The 20,649-nt window shown below is 39.7% G+C and overlaps 1 long non-coding RNA gene across 3 annotated transcripts in view; it reads right to left on the bottom strand.

The window, feature by feature from the left end:
* Positions 1-614: 614 nt before the first annotated feature.
* LOC130548871 (uncharacterized) overlaps positions 615-20,649 on the bottom strand; it is a 28,341-nt gene continuing 8,306 nt past the window's right edge. Inside the window, exons 3-6 of one of the 3 annotated variants that reach the window (XR_008962097.1) lie at positions 18,676-18,839; positions 3,104-3,186; positions 2,878-2,982; positions 617-1,156 (exon numbers count right to left, since the gene is read on the bottom strand). This is a non-coding gene — a long non-coding RNA (uncharacterized LOC130548871). Of the gene's footprint in view, positions 2,983-3,103; positions 3,187-18,675; positions 18,840-20,649 lie in introns of all 3 variants that reach the window. The other 2 variants (XR_008962098.1, XR_008962096.1) reach the window with 2 other exon arrangements.

Genomic DNA, 20,649 nt, shown 5'->3' with positions numbered 1-20,649 from the left:
CAGAACTTTTTTTGGAGGGTGGGGGTGAACCATATGAAATTACTTTTATGTCACATACATCTGGGATGGCATGAAAGAATTTCATAATTTACAATCACTAAAACATGTTTTTCAAAAGACACGCCACGTCAACTGCTTTTTAAAAGCGTCCCGCATCCGTCTCGAGAGACAGGATATCTGGGTCCACAATAACAACAGCATGTTGTTAACGAAGAGACAGCATAGTTGTGAGATGTTAAAGAGGGGGGGGGGCTTTGGATGAAAATGGCGCGTAAGCCCACCCTCTAGCCCTCCGACCTCTCCCCTCCGTGCTTTTCTAATAGCACACAATGGTTGACACCTGTGTCTTTTTAGAGAGCTCACTGTTATTGTTTACACAGTCAGCAGAGGAGAGGAAGAGGCCAAGGGAGCTGTGAAGCGGGTCAGAGCCGCGGCCCTATTTCTCTCTCGCCCTCGTTTTAATTAGGATGCCTCGCCCGGGCCCAAACACACACTTTGTATGAGTGTACATTTCATTCCATCAAAAAATATTCTTTCATCATTTACTCATCTTCATGTCGTTCAAAACCTGCATGTGACTCTTTCTTCTGTGGAGCACAAAAGAAGATATTTTGAGAAATGTCTCTGTGGTTTTGTGTCCATAAAATGGAAGTCAATGGGGGTCAATGTTGTTTGGTTACCAACTTTCTTTAAAATATCTTCTTTTGTGTTCTGCATAAGAAAGAAAGTCATACAGGTTTGAATGACATGAGGGGGAGACAATGTTGGTGAACTGTCCCTTTAACAATGCTATTAAAAGTAAATAGCTTGCACAACAATGCTCAAACAAAATGTTTGTTGAATGGGTCACTTGACTGCATCACATGACTAAACAACCCCCTATTTCAATTCATCCACTTGGGTTTGAATGAAAGTTGCCGTCTCAGTGTGGACGACGGTGATGTATTGATTACATCATCAGGGGTCATCTGCCATGGGTCCGAATGTGTTCGCAGGCATTATTCGACGTGACATGTTTTCGGCGTGTATCTGATCTTAATGAAGTCCAATGCCCAATTACGCGTGGTGTGCGTCTTTATCGTGCCCGAGCCATCCACTTTTCCCCCGTTTTGAGGGACTCACGTGTGGCAGGGTGGGGGATCTCGTTTTCTATCCTCTATAAAGAAGAGAAAGACCAATTAACAAGGGATAAGAAGTGAACCGTAAATACCCTCAACAAGGCCGAGCAAGAACAAGAACCTGCTTTCTCTCCCTCTCTCTCTCTTACCCCATCTTCTGTCCCCTCCACCTATCACAAAAGGAAGGCTCAGAGCTTACAAAGTGCCAATTAGCACCGAATGTTTGGCCCTTGCGCTTCGCTCCCCGAGCTACTGACAGCGATGGTTTTCGGGTTAATACAGAGGGCCTGCGAAGAATTATAATTCTCCTCCTTTGGCTCCCCCACCCCCATCAATCTCTCCCTCTCTCTCTCTTCTCATCCCCAATTCGTTTATTTTTCTTCCAATAGGTTGGTTTTACAGTTCAATGCACGTTCAAAGGGTGATATAAGATGACTCCCCAAAGAATTTTGTTTGGAGCAGAGGAGAGGGGCAGCTCTTCTCTGGGATGGGGGTTGTCATTGTGGCTTATTGGTCTAAAGATGTACCTCAGAGTTTGTGCTATAGGCATGAATGAAATCTCAGATTGTGTTGTGTGTTGCTAACGGCGCTATTACTGTTTTAAACAGAATCTAGCAAATACATCCCATAGACTTACATTGAAGAGAACATTTTTAGGGAACGGAAAATCATGAAGACTTGAGCTCTTACCTCTCATCCAGAACCCAGAAGCAACCACATAACATGCTAAATTCTCAGAACACCTTAGCAACCGCATACTTACACTTTGGGAACAACACAGATCAGCTTAGCAACCACATAGCCACATGCAAAAAATTATCTTAGCAACTGCATAGTAACACACTGGCAACCTCAGGGACACTTTAGCAACAGGACAGCCATGTCCTAAAAAACACTCAGAACACCTTAGCAACTGCATAGTAACACTCTATCAACCCCCAAGAACACCTTAGCAACCACGTAGACACATTCTAAAACACGCATAACACCATAGCAACTTCACTTAGACAATCACTTCCATCACCTTAGCAACCACATAACCCATAAAAAATAGCTCAGAACACTTTAGCAAATTAATAGCAACAATCTGGCAACCACCCAGAACACCTTAACCACATAGCCCTATGCTAAAAATACTCAGAACACCCTAGCAACTTCACTTAGACAATCACTTCCAACACCTTAGCAACCACATAACCCATAAAAAATAGCTCAGAACACTTTAGCAAATTAATAGCAACAATCTGGCAACCACCCAGAACACCTTAGCAACAACATAGCCCCATGCTAACAAAGATTTAGAATGCCTTAGCAACATCAAAAACACCCTAGCAACCACGTAGAACAACTTGTGCAACAGCACATAACAACATGTAACATGCTAAAAACATTCATATCACCTAAGCAACCACAGCCCTGACCTAAAAAGCACTCAGAACACCATGCATAGTAACTCTATGGCAACAACCTACAACAACTTGGCAACCACATAGCCACGAGATAAAAAACACTCAGAACACCTTAGCAAAGCCTTGGCAACACTTTGGTTTGGGGTCAAGCAGTGAAAAAAGTCTATTTAGCCTATTTAGTCACCCATGTTACGTCAAAAATAACAACATCCTGCATCGGCCGGTTGCCGGCCGCATCTGACAAACAAACTGTACATTAAACCCTCTTTAAAAGTCTCATGTTTACACATTTTGAATGCAAATATGCAAAGGAAGCACACGCTCATGCAAACGCACAAACACTCTCTAACCGCAGGCTCCAGAGAGCGTCACCATGCCACTTCAGGTCGTTTCGTGCATCGTACAGCGGTGACGTGGTTGTTTCTCGTCTTTGCATAGGCTCATAAATCAGCAGGCTAAATAAAAGAGAGGCCAAATGGGGTTAAACCCATGAACATGCCCACATCTCCAGTCTGAACATCCTTCACAGGCAACACGGGATCAGTCAATCATCAGTGTATTAAAAGAAAATCTGACCTCAAATTAACCTTGTCTGGTCCAAGTGTAAAGTCTGGATGATGGGGGTCAGATGATCAAACTTGCAGGGTTTTAGATGCCTTCTGCAATTGTGAAAAAAGTGCAACACATCATGTTATACACAAGTTTCAAACAAAACTGAAATTACAGTTACATGTACTGTTTTATTCAAGCTGAATCAACTATATTACATTATAAAACACCAACAAAAATTATTTTCCACTTGGTCGTAATTGATCTTCCTATTAAATGCATGTTCTTGGTCTTATTGTGAACAGTTAATTCCTAAATCCAAATAATGTTCAAATGAAAGAGTAAACGATAACACAAAAACACATTTAGAATTTCTTTCGATCCGTTTTCTTGATATGTGACAGGATGACTGGGTCATCAGTGCATCAAAGAGACAACATGTGCATCTCTTTCCCTCCACTTGCATCTGTTTTTGCGCTGGGTGGAATTTCCCGACTCCGTGTCGTGTGAAGCGCAGTGTGTCTGTCTGGGACTGCGGTGACCCCTTCAGAAGGGTGAGTTGAAGATATGAAGAGACAGAATAAGAGAGACAAAGAGACAAACAGAGCAGGAGATTGGTCGGAAAGTTATGTTTGGTACTGTAACTCATGAGGAAGAGGTTATGTGAAGTTCAGGCGGAGAAGAGAACCTGTCAAGAGCATTGTCTGCGACATATTTCACCCCAAAAATTAAAGGAAATAATGTATTATATAAACATGAGATGGAAAAAAGTTCCTGCTTAATTTTCATTAGGCAAAATACTGTAATTTAATGTTTTTTCATTTAGAGGTCAAATTGATTGTTTGGGATGACGTATCATTTCAGTACATCTACAAATCTTTAAAGACATATTTTTGTTTGAATTTTCATTCATAGCTCAGGAGACTTTATTTAGTTTTAAGTATAAATTTTGGGGACTACATTTGACATTTTTCTAAGATAATTACACATATCTTGATCTTCCCATGCGACTTATAGAAGAAAACAAAGCCGGTTGGATGCAGCCTGCAAGAAAGAAAGTGGACCAATGGAAATGATTAAAGGAAATATTCCACATCTGGGAACGATTCCCCCAGAAGATGAATTTCAAAGTCTATGCAAACGACAGAGTAACAAGCAATTGCGCAGGATCTACCAAATTAGGTATCTCACATCTTGTTCTGTGACTCCTGACCTCATGAATTCATACATTTATGCATGAAAGCGAGCACATGCACGCTTAAACGCAGGCAGACCTTTTCGTGGGCAACCTGTTGTTTTTATTAAAGATGACCCTTGAATTGTTTAGACTAGACTACATCCATTGCCAATGGCTTTGGACTTGCACAATGGCCAGCTGTGGACTGATGTATGAGTTTGGGGTCTGAAACCAAAACATTAAAAAAATGGGCTGTCTTAACTGTAAAGTCAGTACAGTAACGCAAAACCTTGTACTAACGTAAATAAATGCAAATGGCCACAACACAATAATAACGTTCGCTACAGACAACCACTGAAGAATCTGTTGACATCCATCGCAACTTGTCAGGTGATGCACAGCATTTATTCAAATCCACGTTCTCCTTATCAGATGAGCCTTTCATAGTGACACTCCAGCACGCAAATCTCCCCACACAGTAGCCACTGTTTCCCTCCATCCACCCCACCCGAAAGCCCCTTTCAATGCCCCAACCTCCTCCCCCAGCCCTGGTCTCCCCTTCACAGCTTGCTGTGACCCATCTCGCACCTCCCGGAGTCCACAACAGACGCTCGGTGTGCGAAGCGGGTCAGGAGTTCAGCGCGCGACTCTGTCCGCCCCCCTCGCCTCGCAGCGCTCACAAGATTTTATAATTGTTTACTGTTGGCATCCAGGACAGGTTCAATCTTGGTGTGATGTTGGCACAAGCTCGAGAGAAAAAAACGAGAGAGATGTGTCTTATTAAACAGCCGGTGATTAGAGACAGGGCCTTGTTTTACTCAGCTTTTCTCGGCTCGCCCTCTCTAAAACGTTAATGCACCTCCCTCTGCTCAATGTGTCTATTTTCATCATTCTCTATGTGAACGTTTATGGGGATCATCACAAGCACTTTTAAGATTTTCATTTTGATGGTCTTTCCACCAGTTACAAACACCTGCTCTCGAAAAGTCTCTCCATCCTCTGACAAGATCACAGATGAGGCTTTTGGTTTTAAAATCCGCTCTTTTAATTTAAATATGATCACTATAGTAATATTTTTATTAAAGAATTTTTCACAGTCTACACTTAAAGGTCCAGTTTGGGAAATTTAACAGCATCTAGTGGTGAGGTTGCGAATTGCAACCAATGGCTCACTCCACCCCTCCCTTTCGAAGCACTACGACGACTGACACGGAACAAAGATGTCCTTACGTTTTTGCATCTTTAAAGAAGGCGATAACGTATTTATGAAACGAGCTCTGTAGAGTGCTTTGTCCGTTTAAGGCTACTGTAGAAACAACATGGCGAATTCCATATAAGGGGACCAGAGGTGTATGTAGATAGAAATAGCTCATTCTAAAGTAATAAAAACATAATGTAAGGTCTTTAAACACATCGCAAGACATATTTATGTATAGTAAATTGCATTTCTGTCAATAGATCCTCCAAAAAATACACATTGGACCTTTAAGAGTTACAGTCTTGCTAAAACCTGTAAACGTGTCTGAGCAAGCTGCAAAAATATAAAAAGAAGCAGTGCAGTAAGTGTAAAAATACAGGCGAGAGAACGGCAACAGCAGAAGAACAGATGTGGATGGATGGCGTCCAAATTCAGCTTCTCTGTCGTCCATAACCCTGATCTCAAGAGAACTCAGGGGAGAGGTGGGGGAGACAATGAGAGTAAACCAGAGGATCAGAGGGAAAACGCCAGTCTTTCATCTTCTTCCACACTCGTTCCGTCACCCAAGCGTGTCCCGGTGAACTCGGTGTTGATAAAAGCAACATATTTCTTGAAGACGATCCCTCGGCTTGTTCATAGACAAAACTAGTGCTGTTTGTCAGAAGTGTCAGTTGTGTGAGGAGACCAATAAATCAATAAAGAGGGAGTTTATACATTTTACACTCTCATATAAATGAAGATAACACCTGTGAGAAGAAAAATACATATCGTCGCTGTGCTTCTGAAACCCTGTATGTCCAAATTCTCAGTTTTTCAGGAAATGTAAAAAACACTCTTTCAATGATTAAATACTGTGTTGTCAAAGTTGACAAGCACTTTTTTATTCTTTTTATTGCTTAGATATTTACAAAACCTGGTGACAAAAATAAAGGGTGACTAATAAGACGTATTTATGGCAACAAAATAAAAATCACAAAATATGGAGATACAAGGTTTCAGAAGGACAGCAGCGAAATGTGTATATTTAATATCCAAGTTTTTTTGTCCTAGACAGTATTGAGATTAACAGATTTAGATTTTTTTCCTGATCTCACATGTGTCTCATAGATTTTCATAAGAGATCTTAACATTCTCACAAAAAGTCAATAAGCTATCCACATAAATGTAAAAGCTCTTTATGTAAACAATAGTCTCAACTGTGTCTAATTTATTTTACTAAAGGAATATTAGTTCTAATGAAACATAATTAGGAATTTAATAAAGTCCCCAGAGCTCTACAAGAGCAACCTCTCTGCAATAAAACGTTCCTCTGGCAAGAAAACGACAAAATTGGGCAGCTGCCACCATCCAGCGTTCAGATGTTGCCTTTCTCAGCCGAGTGTTTGGTCTTTGGAGAGCAGCTATGAACATCCGTCTGCAGATGGCCAACACATTGCATTCCAGACAGGCCCTTCTGTCTGGACTAAACCAGTAGGAAAAAGGCACAATCTTGCTTTCATGGCTCTCTAGGGACAAATGGAACCGTGTCTCTCTCTCAAACAACACCCGGAACATCACTCTGAGTCTGAGCATACGTGTGCGTCGTTTTTCCATCAGGTCTGTAGATCATCAGGTAGCACCCTTCATCATCTCTCTGCTGCCTAGAAACCTGCCATTTATTTGAGTATAAAGGCTGATGAAAACATGGTCACGTGGTCAAAGCCAGAGCCATAAATAATTGTAACATAAAAACTGTTTTGGCAAGGTTGCGGTTTTGTGTACTGTACTTGTTGAATGACGCAGGTGAAGGCTAGCAGATGACCTCGATGAGTGAGTCTCAGCTGGATGACTTTAGATTTTAATAACAGACTGGGATATCTCAGACTTAGATCATTACAAGTAGTTGGAATGATGTCCATCGCCAAAACAACACATGAAAAAATCCCCTTTTGTTAACATTGGGTTTTAAAGTAAGTTCGCCCAAAAATGAAATTTCTGTCTTCATTTTTTCACCCTCAAGTTGTTCCAAACCTGTATTTAGGTCCTTTGTTCTGCTGAACACAAAGAAAGATACTGACAGCAAACAGTTCTGGGGCACCATTGACTACCATAGTACAAAAAATGACAATGGTAGTCAATGGTGCCCCAGAACTGTTTGGTTACGAACATTCTTCCATTTATCTTTCGTTTGTGTTTAACAGAGCAAAACTGCTTACACAGGGTTTTTGGGTGAACTTTCCCTTAAACTAGTAAGACATCTTTAGTAAACCAGCATAAACCAGCTTCAGCTATGGAAGATAGTGGCAAACAATCCTTCCAATTTGTTACAGGACCTTTACTGGATGTATGCCATATATATGATGAGAACTCTGGTCTTTCAAAACTTTTCAAAACAAGTTTACATGAAAAGACAGTTGAGACTTGTGACTTTTCAGTGAATAGCTATTCGCTCAGTTAGTCACAGATCATGTTCCAGTTAAAGCTACGTAGAGTAGCTCAAATCAGCCTCATCTTAATCCAGACAGTTCTGAGAAAACTGCTCATTATTACGTGTCTCATACTCTTTCAGGCGGCCCGTATGGAGGAGATGCTTGCAAGCAACATCTGCACTGTTCAAAAGGACCAGATGTGTCTCTGGCTCCACGGCCAAGTCTTCAAGTACAAGCGGACCGTGCTCGCTGCCTCCCTGGGGTGCCTTGAATAAAAGCATAACTGTTAACAGGTAGCCCCCACTGCTTTCGACTCCTCTTATAGACCGTGAATAGAAAAAGGCTGAATTGTTGAGGTCTACTGAAACAAACAAAGAAGCAGATGAGAAGAAACGGCAGCTTCTTGTTGAAGACACTCAGTCCGACTGTAAGCTCAGCCTTTTTAAAACACTCCCCCCAAACCGGGCCAGACTTCGACAAAGGAGAGAAAGTTATTTTCATAACCTCTTTTCAACGCAAATAAAACTCCTGCAGGAAAAAGATGTGGGCCAAATTTGTCTGCCTTCAACGGGGATCGCCGTAGGGGATAGTTGGGATTGGAATGCTCGACTCCAATCCTCCCAAAGATCAAGGGGGGTCTTAAACTACTCAACCAGAACTGTAAGGATTATTGGCTTTTTACAAGGAGGCCAGTTATGTTATCCCAAAGACGGGGCTTGTTAGCTTCCTGGTCTACTTTTACGTCCAAAACCCAATGCGTTCCAAGCAAGACGTTTTGCTTTGTTTCATTTCTTCTGTACAAACACAAAGGACAAGACAAACTAACAATTTTTCAATCCAAATATGTTGTGTGTTTTTTGCACATTTAAAGGGATAGTTCACCCCAAAATAAAAAATTCTGTCATCATTTACTCACCCTCATATCATTTCAAACAATGGCGGTACCCATTCACTTCTATTGTATGGACAAAAAACCAATGGAAGTCAATGGGTACTGCCGTTATTTGGTTACCAACAGTCTTCAAAATATCTTCTTTTGTGTTCTGTGGAAGAAAGAAAGTCATATTTAGGTTTGAAATGACATGAGGATGAGTAAATGATGACAGAATTTTGATATTTGGGTGAACTATCCCTTTAAATCTAGCATTGCTAAGTCTACTTGTTGCCTTTAAAACGCACTTCAACTGGAAAAAGATTGAGAATGAAATGTGTCATGAAATTCACGAGGAGAGAGGAAGCTCTGTCTGGTGTTGAAAGAGCACGAGTCATCAGTCAACTGCCCGTGTTTTCAAAGAACACCCCTTTTAAAAAACATGCCAGAAGCTATTGAAAGACACGTCATACCGTTACAACACCAAACAGTTCTCGGACTCGACACCTTGGCTTTTTGCTTCTCATAACTGCTGGCTTTTATCGGCTATACATACCTGCTGAGGTAGAACATGTATTTTATACCTCAAAAGATGACACCTCCCGACTCTGAAATCAAACACGCAAAACAAGCGTACAGAAAGTTAACAGGCGTAAAGATACACATGTGTAATGAATGTGTTTCTGCCGACTAGTCATGCATTTCTGTTTTGAAAAGACGCTTTCTTCAACATGAATGCTTTGTTTTTCCATTCTCTCCCTTTTTTGTTTTGGTTTCCTCTTCCCAAGCTGCAAGTCTTTAGTCAAAGTCTTGCTTTGACAGGTGAAGATCAACCGGAGCCATCGCTATTGGCAACCATGTGGGACCGAAGGGAAAAGGTCGGAGCGGGGTCATCGGAGGCTCAGTCATTCTATACCTATTCAATAATATACCCAACCCCCGCCGGGTCAAAGGTCACGCACAACATACCTTGCCTGAAATTCTCCAATTAGCCTTGGATCACAGTATGGAAACAAGGTTTACGGTGTGAGCGGAGCTTGAGGTGAAACGAATGCACGCTGGAGCTTTTCTTTTGTTATGATATGATAAGGTTGTCATTACTTAGAGGAAAGCTCTTATTTCACAGTTAGTTACTCGAAAGTGACCAAACATAGTCTACATAACTTCATTAAGCAGTGGATTGAAATGCATTTAGGAATTTGTCATAGTCATAGTGCCATGACACAAAATGGGACGGTACAGAAAAAACGAATTCAGAGGCGTTTTAATATTATAATACTAACCAAACAAAAATTAAATAAAAAACATTTATTTTCTAATAAGAATTTAGATTATTCCAATTTTGCCTGTCGAAGATGATAAATCTCTTTAGATAATGTAAAGTATACTTAACAAGGCTAAACTTAAAGCTGGGGCTGTTAAAAGCAATTAACTTTTAATGCCTAGCACATGGATAAACACACATTATTCAGGCCAACAGCTTTGCTTTCACCGGACAACACTTGACAGAGACGTGCAAATCTGTTCTGTACTGACCACACTGTTAGTTTTAGAAATCTTGAAGAGATTGTGTGAAGAATGTGTGAATAAAGTCAAAAACTTGTTTTATATCTATTGTTCAAGACGGTTAATTTTTAACTTAAAAGTTGTCTCAAACATAAAAAAATATCTTCAATACCTAATATATATATATTAGAAAACCTACTTCTTTTATGTTCAAAACCTGCCTTGCATTGCTAAGTTAAATCAAATTGGACAAGTCACTCAAATTTACGTAATATAAAAAATTGTATTACATGTCATAGCATATATGGGCAGTTGTGGCCTAATGGTTAGAGAGTCGGACTCATGACCAGAAGGTTGCCGGTTCGATTCCCAGGGCCGGCGGGTAACAACTGAGGTGCCCTTGAGCAAGGCACCTTACCCCTACTTGCTCCCCGGGCGCTGCAGTGATAGCTGCCCACTGCTCCGGGGGTACGTGTGTTCACTACTCTCTGGATGGGTTAAATGCAGAGGTCAAATTTCGTTGCCTTGTACTTGTACATGTGCAATGACAATAAATTGAATCTCTATCTATCTATCTATCTATATACTGTATATATATATATATATAGTATATACTAGGGATGTAACAATATTATCGATATCGTGTTATCACAATAGCAAAATGGTCTCAATATTATCGTGGTCACATGACTGTATGAAACGATAGGTCTTCCAGACCTTACATACAGACCATACAAAAAGAATAGATGCAGTGCCGATCCTAGACGTCTGGGGGCCCTATGCAAACCTTTGTGAGGGGCTCTTGTCATAATAGTTCAAATAAGATGAGCATAACTGTAAACTACAGTATAAGAAATAAAATGATAAATCAATTAACTCACTTAAACAAATTAAAACTGAAAGACAAAAAACCTTAAACTGACAGTAAGAGCAATTAAGTATAAATTAAATTCACATTTTGATTCACATGTAAATAATCCTTTACCTAAAGTAACACGTGGCTCTGGAACCATCTAGCTTTTTACTAATCAAATGTGATTAACAAAAATAAAACATGATAAATATAGTTTACTCAAGAAAGCCAAGCATTCAAAAATAAAACATATCAATTATTCTCTAAATGTGATGACACAAAAATTACATATTATCATTGGCAAACGAAATACAGTTATACAATATAGCTGAGACTCACATGAACATTGTACAGCTGGTTTTGTGACTAAGTCATTCCCTGTAAATGCTATTGAAGTTAGAATATTAATGTGTATGTAACTTTGGAGACGGCCCCTAAATTCACAACTATCGAACGTCCAGTCAAACCAACTGTTTTGTAAATATGTACTTAAGTAGTACATAAGTTGACAAAACTAAATAAGACTTTAAAATAGTACAAAAACACATGCCTTCTAGTTCTTGCTCTTTTGCTTCACGTTGTTGCCATTTTTCCGCTACATACGGATAGCTTCATTTCGAAGCCATATGTAAGACGCATCATCACATTATGCGCATGTCATCACCTGCACGCACTACATGATTTCCGAGTATACCAAAGTAATTAAATAAATTAAGTATTAAAAAGGAAATTTCCAAATGATTCCTGTAAAATTTGTAACAGAACACTCCGAAAACAGAAAGTTGAATCCACGTCTTGTTTACATTATAGTGTTTTTGATTCGGTACTGAAGGAGGCCCCCTGGTGGTGCAGGGGCCCTACTCAACTTGCGTAGTTTGCTTATAGGAAGAATCGGCTTTGAATAGATGCTACCTTTGGCAAGGTCCATCTGGTGCAATTATTTTATTTTATAATAGGGATTTTTAAGTCATCTGACCTATCTCATACTTTAACTCATACTTCTAAGCAACAGCTATGATTAGAGGATAAAGAAAAGAGGATGCTTATTGCACGTTTCCATGTCAACATTTGTCATTTTAAATATTGCAGTAAATATCGCACCGTGGACTTTATAGCAAGGTATTATCGTACAGTGAGATTTTGATATTGTTACAAGTATATACAACTAGTATGAAATGCTATGACATGTAAATACATACTGTATATATATATTTACATGTATATACTGTATATATATATTCAGTTTTTCTGCATTTACTATTTATAGGTATGTGTTTAGGTAAAATGATCATTTTTGTTTCATCCTGTGAACTACTAATAAACGAATAAAAATATTGTTTCTATTTGCATTTATTTGCAGGAAACGAAAATTGGAAAAATAGGTCAAAACAACAGAAAAGTTTGTCTTTATTTTTTCAGACCTCAAATACTGCAAAGAAAACAAGTTCATTTTTACTTTTAAGCAATACAGCAGTAATATTTGTACATGTATTTAGGAAAAGCTCAAAAAATATTTTTTATGTGATAACCTTGATTTTCATCACAGTTTTCTCAGTCTTGTCTTGTTGTTTTTCACATTGCTGTTAGATGACTTTGTCACTCCTAAGGTTTGATTTTGTTGAAATTCAACAGACTCCGGACTGGCCACAATACATCTAGAAATGCTGATTAAACAAATATTTTGAATGGTCTCTTAATTTTTTATACACTGTATATATCCATAGACCACTTCAGAAGATGTAAACAAAGCTGTTCTTCTCGACCAGTGTTAACATCTTGCAAAGTGATCTATATGAATAAAAAATATATTGATTTTCAAAGGAAGATGGGGGCTTCCCATCCCACCATCTGTGCGATCCTCAAACCAAGATCTCCACCTCCCCCCGTTGAACCTCTTTCCTAAAAGTCCTCAGTAATTCCACTTGTGGGACAGACTCGCAATAATTGGTCGCAGATTTTTATTAGCTGCATGGACACAATGAGACCTCCTATTCTCCCCGACGCAGCTGTCCCATTCACACCCCACAAACGACCTCCTGTGCATCTTTACCCCCGCAGTGCTTGGCCTAGCAGGCCTCAAACACGACTTCTTTCATTCCATCAATGAAGACTTTGGATGCGTCCCCTTCTCTTGACCCTGACCCTCAGACCCTTTCTCTACCACCCTGTAGATCTATCAACTTCAGAGGACTTCCCTGAGCTGCTATTTGTCCACCCTTTGATATGGTGAGAGCCATCAATTAGAGATCCCCGCTTGAGTTTTGGAGGCGCACCTGTTGGAAGGGTTGAAATTCGATCTATAACTGTTGGTGACAAGAGTCGTGTTGAATTGGGTTATGTCGTGGTGGAGGCATCCCGTAAAAAAGAATAATCACTGATCTCTTAGTTGTTTTAAGAATAATCAGAGATCTCTTTAATGTGTCAGTTGTTTCTCAAAGAAAACCATCAGATTAAATGAAAAGCGAATCAAGTTTCAGGCTTCCAAGACTTTTTTCTTCATAAGAAAAACTGAAAAAAAAATATTGTCAATGATTTTAATATGTTCTCAAATAATATGTTCTCAATAATATTTATTTATTATTTAATTTACATTACAATATTTACATCTATATTTAATATTGATTTGATTTAAAATGTAAATATATATTAACATGACAATATTTACATATTTTTAAATTTACATTTTTGAAAATATCATGTATAAAATAAAGTGCTCGCTAACTAACCAACATTTAAATCCACAATTTTCTTTAATGTCAATAAACATTAATCTCTGATTTTTCGGACTTTATTTAAACGTATCATCTTTATGTTTAGCAATGTCCCACAATCTGAAGATATGATCTTATTAGAAAAAAATATCAATACCTGTGAATCAATTGCATATTAGACTCACCCTCATGTTGACAGTATCCAGTTACTAAAAAGAAAATGTTTATCTCTTTACGCTTTGAATCTTTTCATTTCCCAGTATGTTTAAAAAAATAAAAGCACCAATACAGCACATGATATAAAACACTTTGAACTATTTTTTTTATCAAAAGGAATCTAATTGGCAGAAGGTCTAATAATAAATGTCTGGGACCACAAAAGATCCTATCAAAACTCAATCACAAAGCCATTTGAAATCATTAGACGCCTGATTTGTTTATAATCAAAATCAAATCAGAAAGCATTCATCCATGGCTGCCATTCTTAAACATCAGAATTGCTGTTTTTTTAATGCTTAAAAAATCATATTGAGAGGAAATACAGGGGGAGGATTCTCAGCCTCTGGAAACAGTTGAAACGAGGCTAACACATTTTCAGAAAGATTGTTTCCTGTGCTTTCTCTCGGCTTTACCTTAATGGATCACATGTGTTGAAATGATGTATCGTACAGGAAAGCAAAGCGCAAAAAACGGCACGGGGACTACAAAAAGGCAGCAAAAGATTTCTCTTAGTGAGAGCCGTGAAGACATTGCATGAGATTTTAGGGGAAAGGTAAGAAGATGGAAAGTAATTGTTATAGCAGTTACAGGCGGTCTTGCCGTGCACATTCAGCTAGATCTCTTCTGCAGCCTGACTAGGCCGTCTCAAGAGACTCTTGGGAGGCCAGAGGTCAACCACCCCTTTCCTGACGTGCCATATGTTAAAGGAATTTGCCAGTGCATTGTGGGAGTTAGACCCCCACAACTTTAAATTACTAACACATACAGCCTCATGACTTCCAAGCCAATCTCTCCTTTGTGCCGGCGTAAAATCACTTTATAAGCAGAGCTCAGCTCAGCTGCTCTGAACGGCTTCATTACTGGCGGTGAATGCTAATACGAGTACCAATATAAACAGAAACAGACAAAAAAATGGACTTCTTTTACATAAAATAATGTCGAAATTGCTTTGTTAAACTTACAAAACAAAAATGCGAATGAAACGAAAAATGTAATTTTACTTGTGGTTTGTTTTGATGTTAATAAAGAGGTACTTGATTCTTATTCATATATATAACAAAATGAATAAAAACTAAACGTTAATGTTATTATGCCGACACAATCTCACTGTGAATTCATTACTATTTTACGAGGTGGCGATCTTATTCCGACATTTCAATACGATTTGCTTTCGCGCCAGTGCCGTTAGGTTTAGGGGTGGAGTTAGGGGAGGGGCTTCAGTATTGCTTTTAATCACGTTTTTACGATTCACATCATACGAATTCATATAAATTAGCCACTTCCTAAAATTTACACAATTCTTCATGTTAGTTAATGGTGCATTAACTATAGTGCATGGTGCATTAACGAACAAAACATTTGATTTAAAAAATGTATTAGTAAATGCTGAAGTTAAGATGAACTAAAACAAATGCTGGAGAAGTCTTGTTTATTTATTGTAAGGTCATGTTAGCTAATGCATTAACTAATGTTAAGAAATACAACTTTATTGTAAAGTGTTACCGAAATAAATAATACATTTTCAATTCCCAGTCAAAGTTGCTTTACACAAAGAGATGGAATCTAAAGAAGTGCTTCACACAATCTGTGTAAACGTCCAGCAAAAGGTCCGAGAAGACTTCATCCATAGTGGGTCTTTTGTTGCAGTCCCCTCCCCCTTCCTGTTTCACAGAGAAACTCTGACAAGGCTAATTAACTGTTATTAGTAATCATAGCCTCTCTTTATAGGTGCTGGTGGGCAGTGCGCTACGCTATTCAGACTGAGAGGCGGAGGCTGGGAAGCTAATACAGACGTGGCGGTTGTGTTGCTAATAAGATGAATCATCAAGAAATTACATGCCAATATGTTGCTGCCCAGGATGGCAACAATCATGCGTCTGTCGAATTTCAAGTCAACCCAATGTAAAAATAACAAATGAGATCTCTACTATTGTTTCTCCAAAGGAATTTAAGAAGAAAAGACTGACAAAGTTGATACTTTAATGAAACATAACCAAGCGCACAATAAAAGCTCCTGAGCAACCAAAGAGCAACCACTGAGCAATAAAACTTTCTTTTGGAACAGGTTCAAAGCACGTAAAATCATACACATAATGACATAAACACACACACACGAACAACCCATGAGCAATAACTTTTTCCTCTGGGAAGGTTAACAGGTTTAGTTTTACACAGTGGAAAAAACGACAAGTTTACCTAAAGAACAGTTACCGTAATAGAACATCCTGACCCCACAACATGTCCATATGTCCACCTCTGCCTGGACCATAAAATATGAGATGGTTTTGAATTGAGGTAAAGTGACGGTTCTGATAAACATCTGTCCGCCAACGTGTGGGAAGCCAACCCAAAGAAAAGTAAACTGTGGGACAACAGTTTTACTGTAGGGTTTAGGAAAGCCACCATTGGCAAAGATACACACGGCTCTAATTTAGAATTTGTTTGCCGTTGCGGTAATGACAACAGCCTCGGAAGCAGAGAGAGTTAGCCGGAGACTCTGGTGAGGTGGTGAATGGCCGATGAATTCAGCGGGCAAAAACCTCAGCCCCTGTGGGGCAATTAGACGGGGCCTTGATGCGACAGTGGGTGGCGGAGGCTTACGCCACAGATGGTACCAGTCAGCTGCTCTCAGTCCTCATGGACATAGTGGTATGCTGCCTATGCAAACATGCAAGCGCCGACAAATGAACGTTCTTCACGTTGCACCCGTGCATACATGGACATCTGACCACACACGTTTTATGTAGTCATGCTTGGCCAACGCCTATGGACATAGGTCCTCTTGTCTTCAGAAAACAAAGCTTGCCTATGTGTCTGAGAACAACACTTAGGAAAGGAAGTGCCTTAGTTGAAGATCACCAATGAGATCTGAATTGTTGAGTACCAACGTCTGCAAACAAACTTCAGACATTTTTATAAGAACACTTCACATCTACATGTAGTAGAAGACAAACTTGATACTTAAATGAAATGTAACCAAGAACTCCATAAATCTTCAGAGCTAGAAAAAGAGCAACTATTGAGCAATAAAACTTTTCTCTGGCTCAAAACACTAGAAACATACACATAATGGCATAAACATGCACAAACATACGAACATGTGTGCGGAAAATGGGCGTAAGCCAATGGCACCCATTCTTATGGCTGATTAAATCCTTGTACAGCCTAACGCATTTACAGTGCAATAAATCCAGTTAAAGATACAAGCACAAAATAAACGACATCACTACATTTTCAGTGTTGAATAGAAACTGCAGTATAATAGATGCATGATTTAACATACAGATTCAAACTCTGTTTGTAGAGGAGAGAAATATAAACATAAAAACCAAATTGTAATCACACTGAAAAAACAGTTACTGTAAACTGTGAACAAATTTACATATGCTAAAATGTTTTCAGGCTGCAATTTAGGATTCTCGTCCAAGTGCCCTAGCAACCACGCAAAACACCCTACCAACCTCACAGCAATGCAGTAACAACCAGAACACTTTAGCAACCGCATGGCGACACCCTAGCAACATCCGAACGTTTTGCACAGCCAAGCACCTCTCACATTTTTCAAGGAATCTAGTTTTGGCATTATCTTACGAACACTTAAGGCAGTTATGATAAACCAAATACCAATGCTTAGATAGTAATGTCATGCCACTCTGAACATCTATGAGTTATTGTGTTTTTCTTTTGTGTTCTAAAGGCACACAAGAAGATATTTTCAAGAATGTTGGTAACCAAACAACACTGGACAGCATTGACTTTCTTTGTATGGACCCAAAACCAATGATGAGACATTTCTTTTCTTTTGTGTTTCACAGAAGAAAGAGTCATATACAGGTTTTGAATGACATTAGGGTGAAAAAATAATGATTGAAATTTTTTGGGTGAACTATCCAGACTTTATAAAGTGAACACACACCGGACAGAATTTTTATCATCATTAACTCGACAACATTAGCATTATACACTGCAACTGTACTTCTTGCAGAAAAATTATATAAGCAATGGAACAGTGCATGTGTGTGGCAAAAATTCTTTCAAGGCCAAAAAATTGAGGCTGGATTTACGACGTGCCACCAGAGGGATTAACTGGCTGTCGCTCATGTTTATTTATTCATAATTTTGTTTTCGTTCAAGGCTTTTTTTGTGAATGTGCCATGTGATGGATTTAAAGAGTGCGAATGCTGAACGGACTTCAACATCTCAGCTCCAAACAGACCCAGAATGAGGGAAAGACTGATGAACATTTTGAATCCATTTCAAATTACGCAGATTCAATGATTCACATGTCTACAGTTCAATGTTCGTTTGAGGTTTGTCTTGTCACTAAATGAGTGACTGTACCACAGATTCGCTCTCGGGGGGGGGGGGATGGGGGGCTTGGGTGCCCGCGTGTTTCGAATTATTGTGTGAGCGTGGGGGGGATTTTATTTGTCATCAGGTGGTATTGGGGGTGAACCCTTAAATCTGACAAATTGCTGGAAATTGTAGACACACACTCATTCCTGTTTGGACGCTCTCAGAACATCTGGTTGTGATCTTGGCACAAAGGCTCCTCAGCAGAATTCAAAGCCCCCCAAAACCCCACCTTCCTCCACAGCTCATTGCAATACTTTCCCCTGCCCTGGAGAAGAAAGAAGATGTTCGCTTTTCTCTTACGCTCTTGCAGGGTGGGGGGCGTTCGCTCCTTGTCGGCGTGATGCTCGCAGATGGCTCACATTGAGCGTTCTCCTCAGCCTGCAAGCAGTGGGTTTTAATTGTGAACTTGGGAGATGAATGTAGCACCACGACAGTACATATCAAAGGCTCTCCGAATCCGCCAGCTGTAAACAGAGAAGATAAAAGATGTGAAGATAAATGCTCGTGCGTTCGGCACCACATGAGCTCATACACAAATGATTAGTTGCCTTCTTCAAAAGCTCCACGTTTGGGGCTCAGAAGGATCTCCGTGGCCCATTGGGTATTAGGCTGTTGATCGACTGAATATGCTAGATGGCCTATTTTTGTGTTCCTATAGTTCCTCTCCCAACGCTAAACCCTCATGCATAGATAATTACTTCTTAAGTACAGTTGGAATCCAACAAAGATGCTTAATAGCTGTGTTTCTATAGAGACAGTTTACATTTAATAGACCGTTCGTTCAAGTAATTAAAGAAACCACCTAACCACGATGACTTATGTGGTGGAACCACATCACGTGACATAACGTGGTCTTTCGCAGGACTCATTAGCTAATGTTAACAGTTACAACGTGAAATGAGAAGATCCACATCAACATTTTCATTTAATCTTTCCCAGCTCATGTCTAATAACACCAGGAGCCAGAGAGGCTTACTTCCAGCTTTAGATTGTTTGCCTAAATCTTTCAAACGTGGCTGCTGAGTTCCTGAGCTCAAATTCCTGCTTTCGCAGTTTCCTGCCCTCAAACCGACGGACGAGCGAGCCCCTAACAGACCCCACTAACAACCCCTCCCGTCCTAACCCACTTTCAAAAGGATGATGTCACCGCTGCACTGTTTTCCTTCATTTTTGCACGTCCATACATTGTTTTTAAATAATAACAGGTGCCGGGGGCCTATTTTCCCCACCGTTTTGTTTTCGATCACATCTGCTTGGACTTTCTAACTGTGGATTTGTTATGCATTTGTATCTACTATACCAAGACAATCAGAGTCATACGTTAGACATTACTACACAAGACGCATGACAGATGAGCATTAGCATCAAATTGTTTTCATTTGCATGCTTAGGAATTGACAATTTTTACTTTTGATTTGATGATTTTGCTACAATTCACTATAGACCAACACACACCTATACACCAAATGCAATGAAAGGTTTACATGAAGGCTATAGCAGTGACTAGAATTTGATATTCCCTTGCTAATAATGTGAACCTAAGTCCAAAAAACAAGGGCAAGCGAGGAGTGCCATTCTCAATGTCATATCTATGAGTTTGCATTGAACTCTGCCAAGACAGTTTAATAGTTCAATGGAAATATGAGGCTAATAACAGTATGACTGCTATTCCTGCTTCACCACTGTCAAGCCAACATTGCAATGGAAAAGAGCGTGTGTGTTTGATTAGATTTCTATTTAGTGGGAGGGTGGGGGGGTGCAACTATGGAAAGTAGTTGATCACAACACAACCGTTAACCTTTGAAGGACTTAAATACTTCTGCTTTAGTAATCTTGAAAGTTCAGAATTCAACAACGAAGTTGGACACAATCGCCGGATGAGTCCCAAGAGGCTTTCTACAAGACAAGAATGAACTAGAATCACCATGAACTTTGCTCCGCAGCTGTGCGCTTGCATTACACAAAGTAGAAAGAACATGATACAATTTTCCAGTCACATCGCGGGACGCAGCACATAGCTGTAACAATAGCAAATCTGTTCTCCAAAAACGTCTCGCCCACTCCCACTCAAGGTCCAGCCCTACACCTGCTGCATGCAGAGAGGGCGAGGAACAGCTGGGGGGATTGTGGGTGTGCATGCGCGTGAATGCGTACGCGAATATGTTTGTGTGCATGTGTTCAGCTTTATGTGTGCATATATGTATTATTGTGCACAGTCACGGCCACATGGAGATCGTCACAATGTTTTAGAAATGCCGGGCTGTCCCGCCGAGG

The sequence above is a fragment of the Triplophysa rosa genome, linkage group LG25, assembly GCF_024868665.1.
Source record: "Triplophysa rosa linkage group LG25, Trosa_1v2, whole genome shotgun sequence".
Taxonomy (NCBI): domain Eukaryota; kingdom Metazoa; phylum Chordata; class Actinopteri; order Cypriniformes; family Nemacheilidae; genus Triplophysa; species Triplophysa rosa.
Note: the sequence above shows the minus strand (reverse complement) of the source record. Positions and strands in the feature narration are given on the sequence as shown.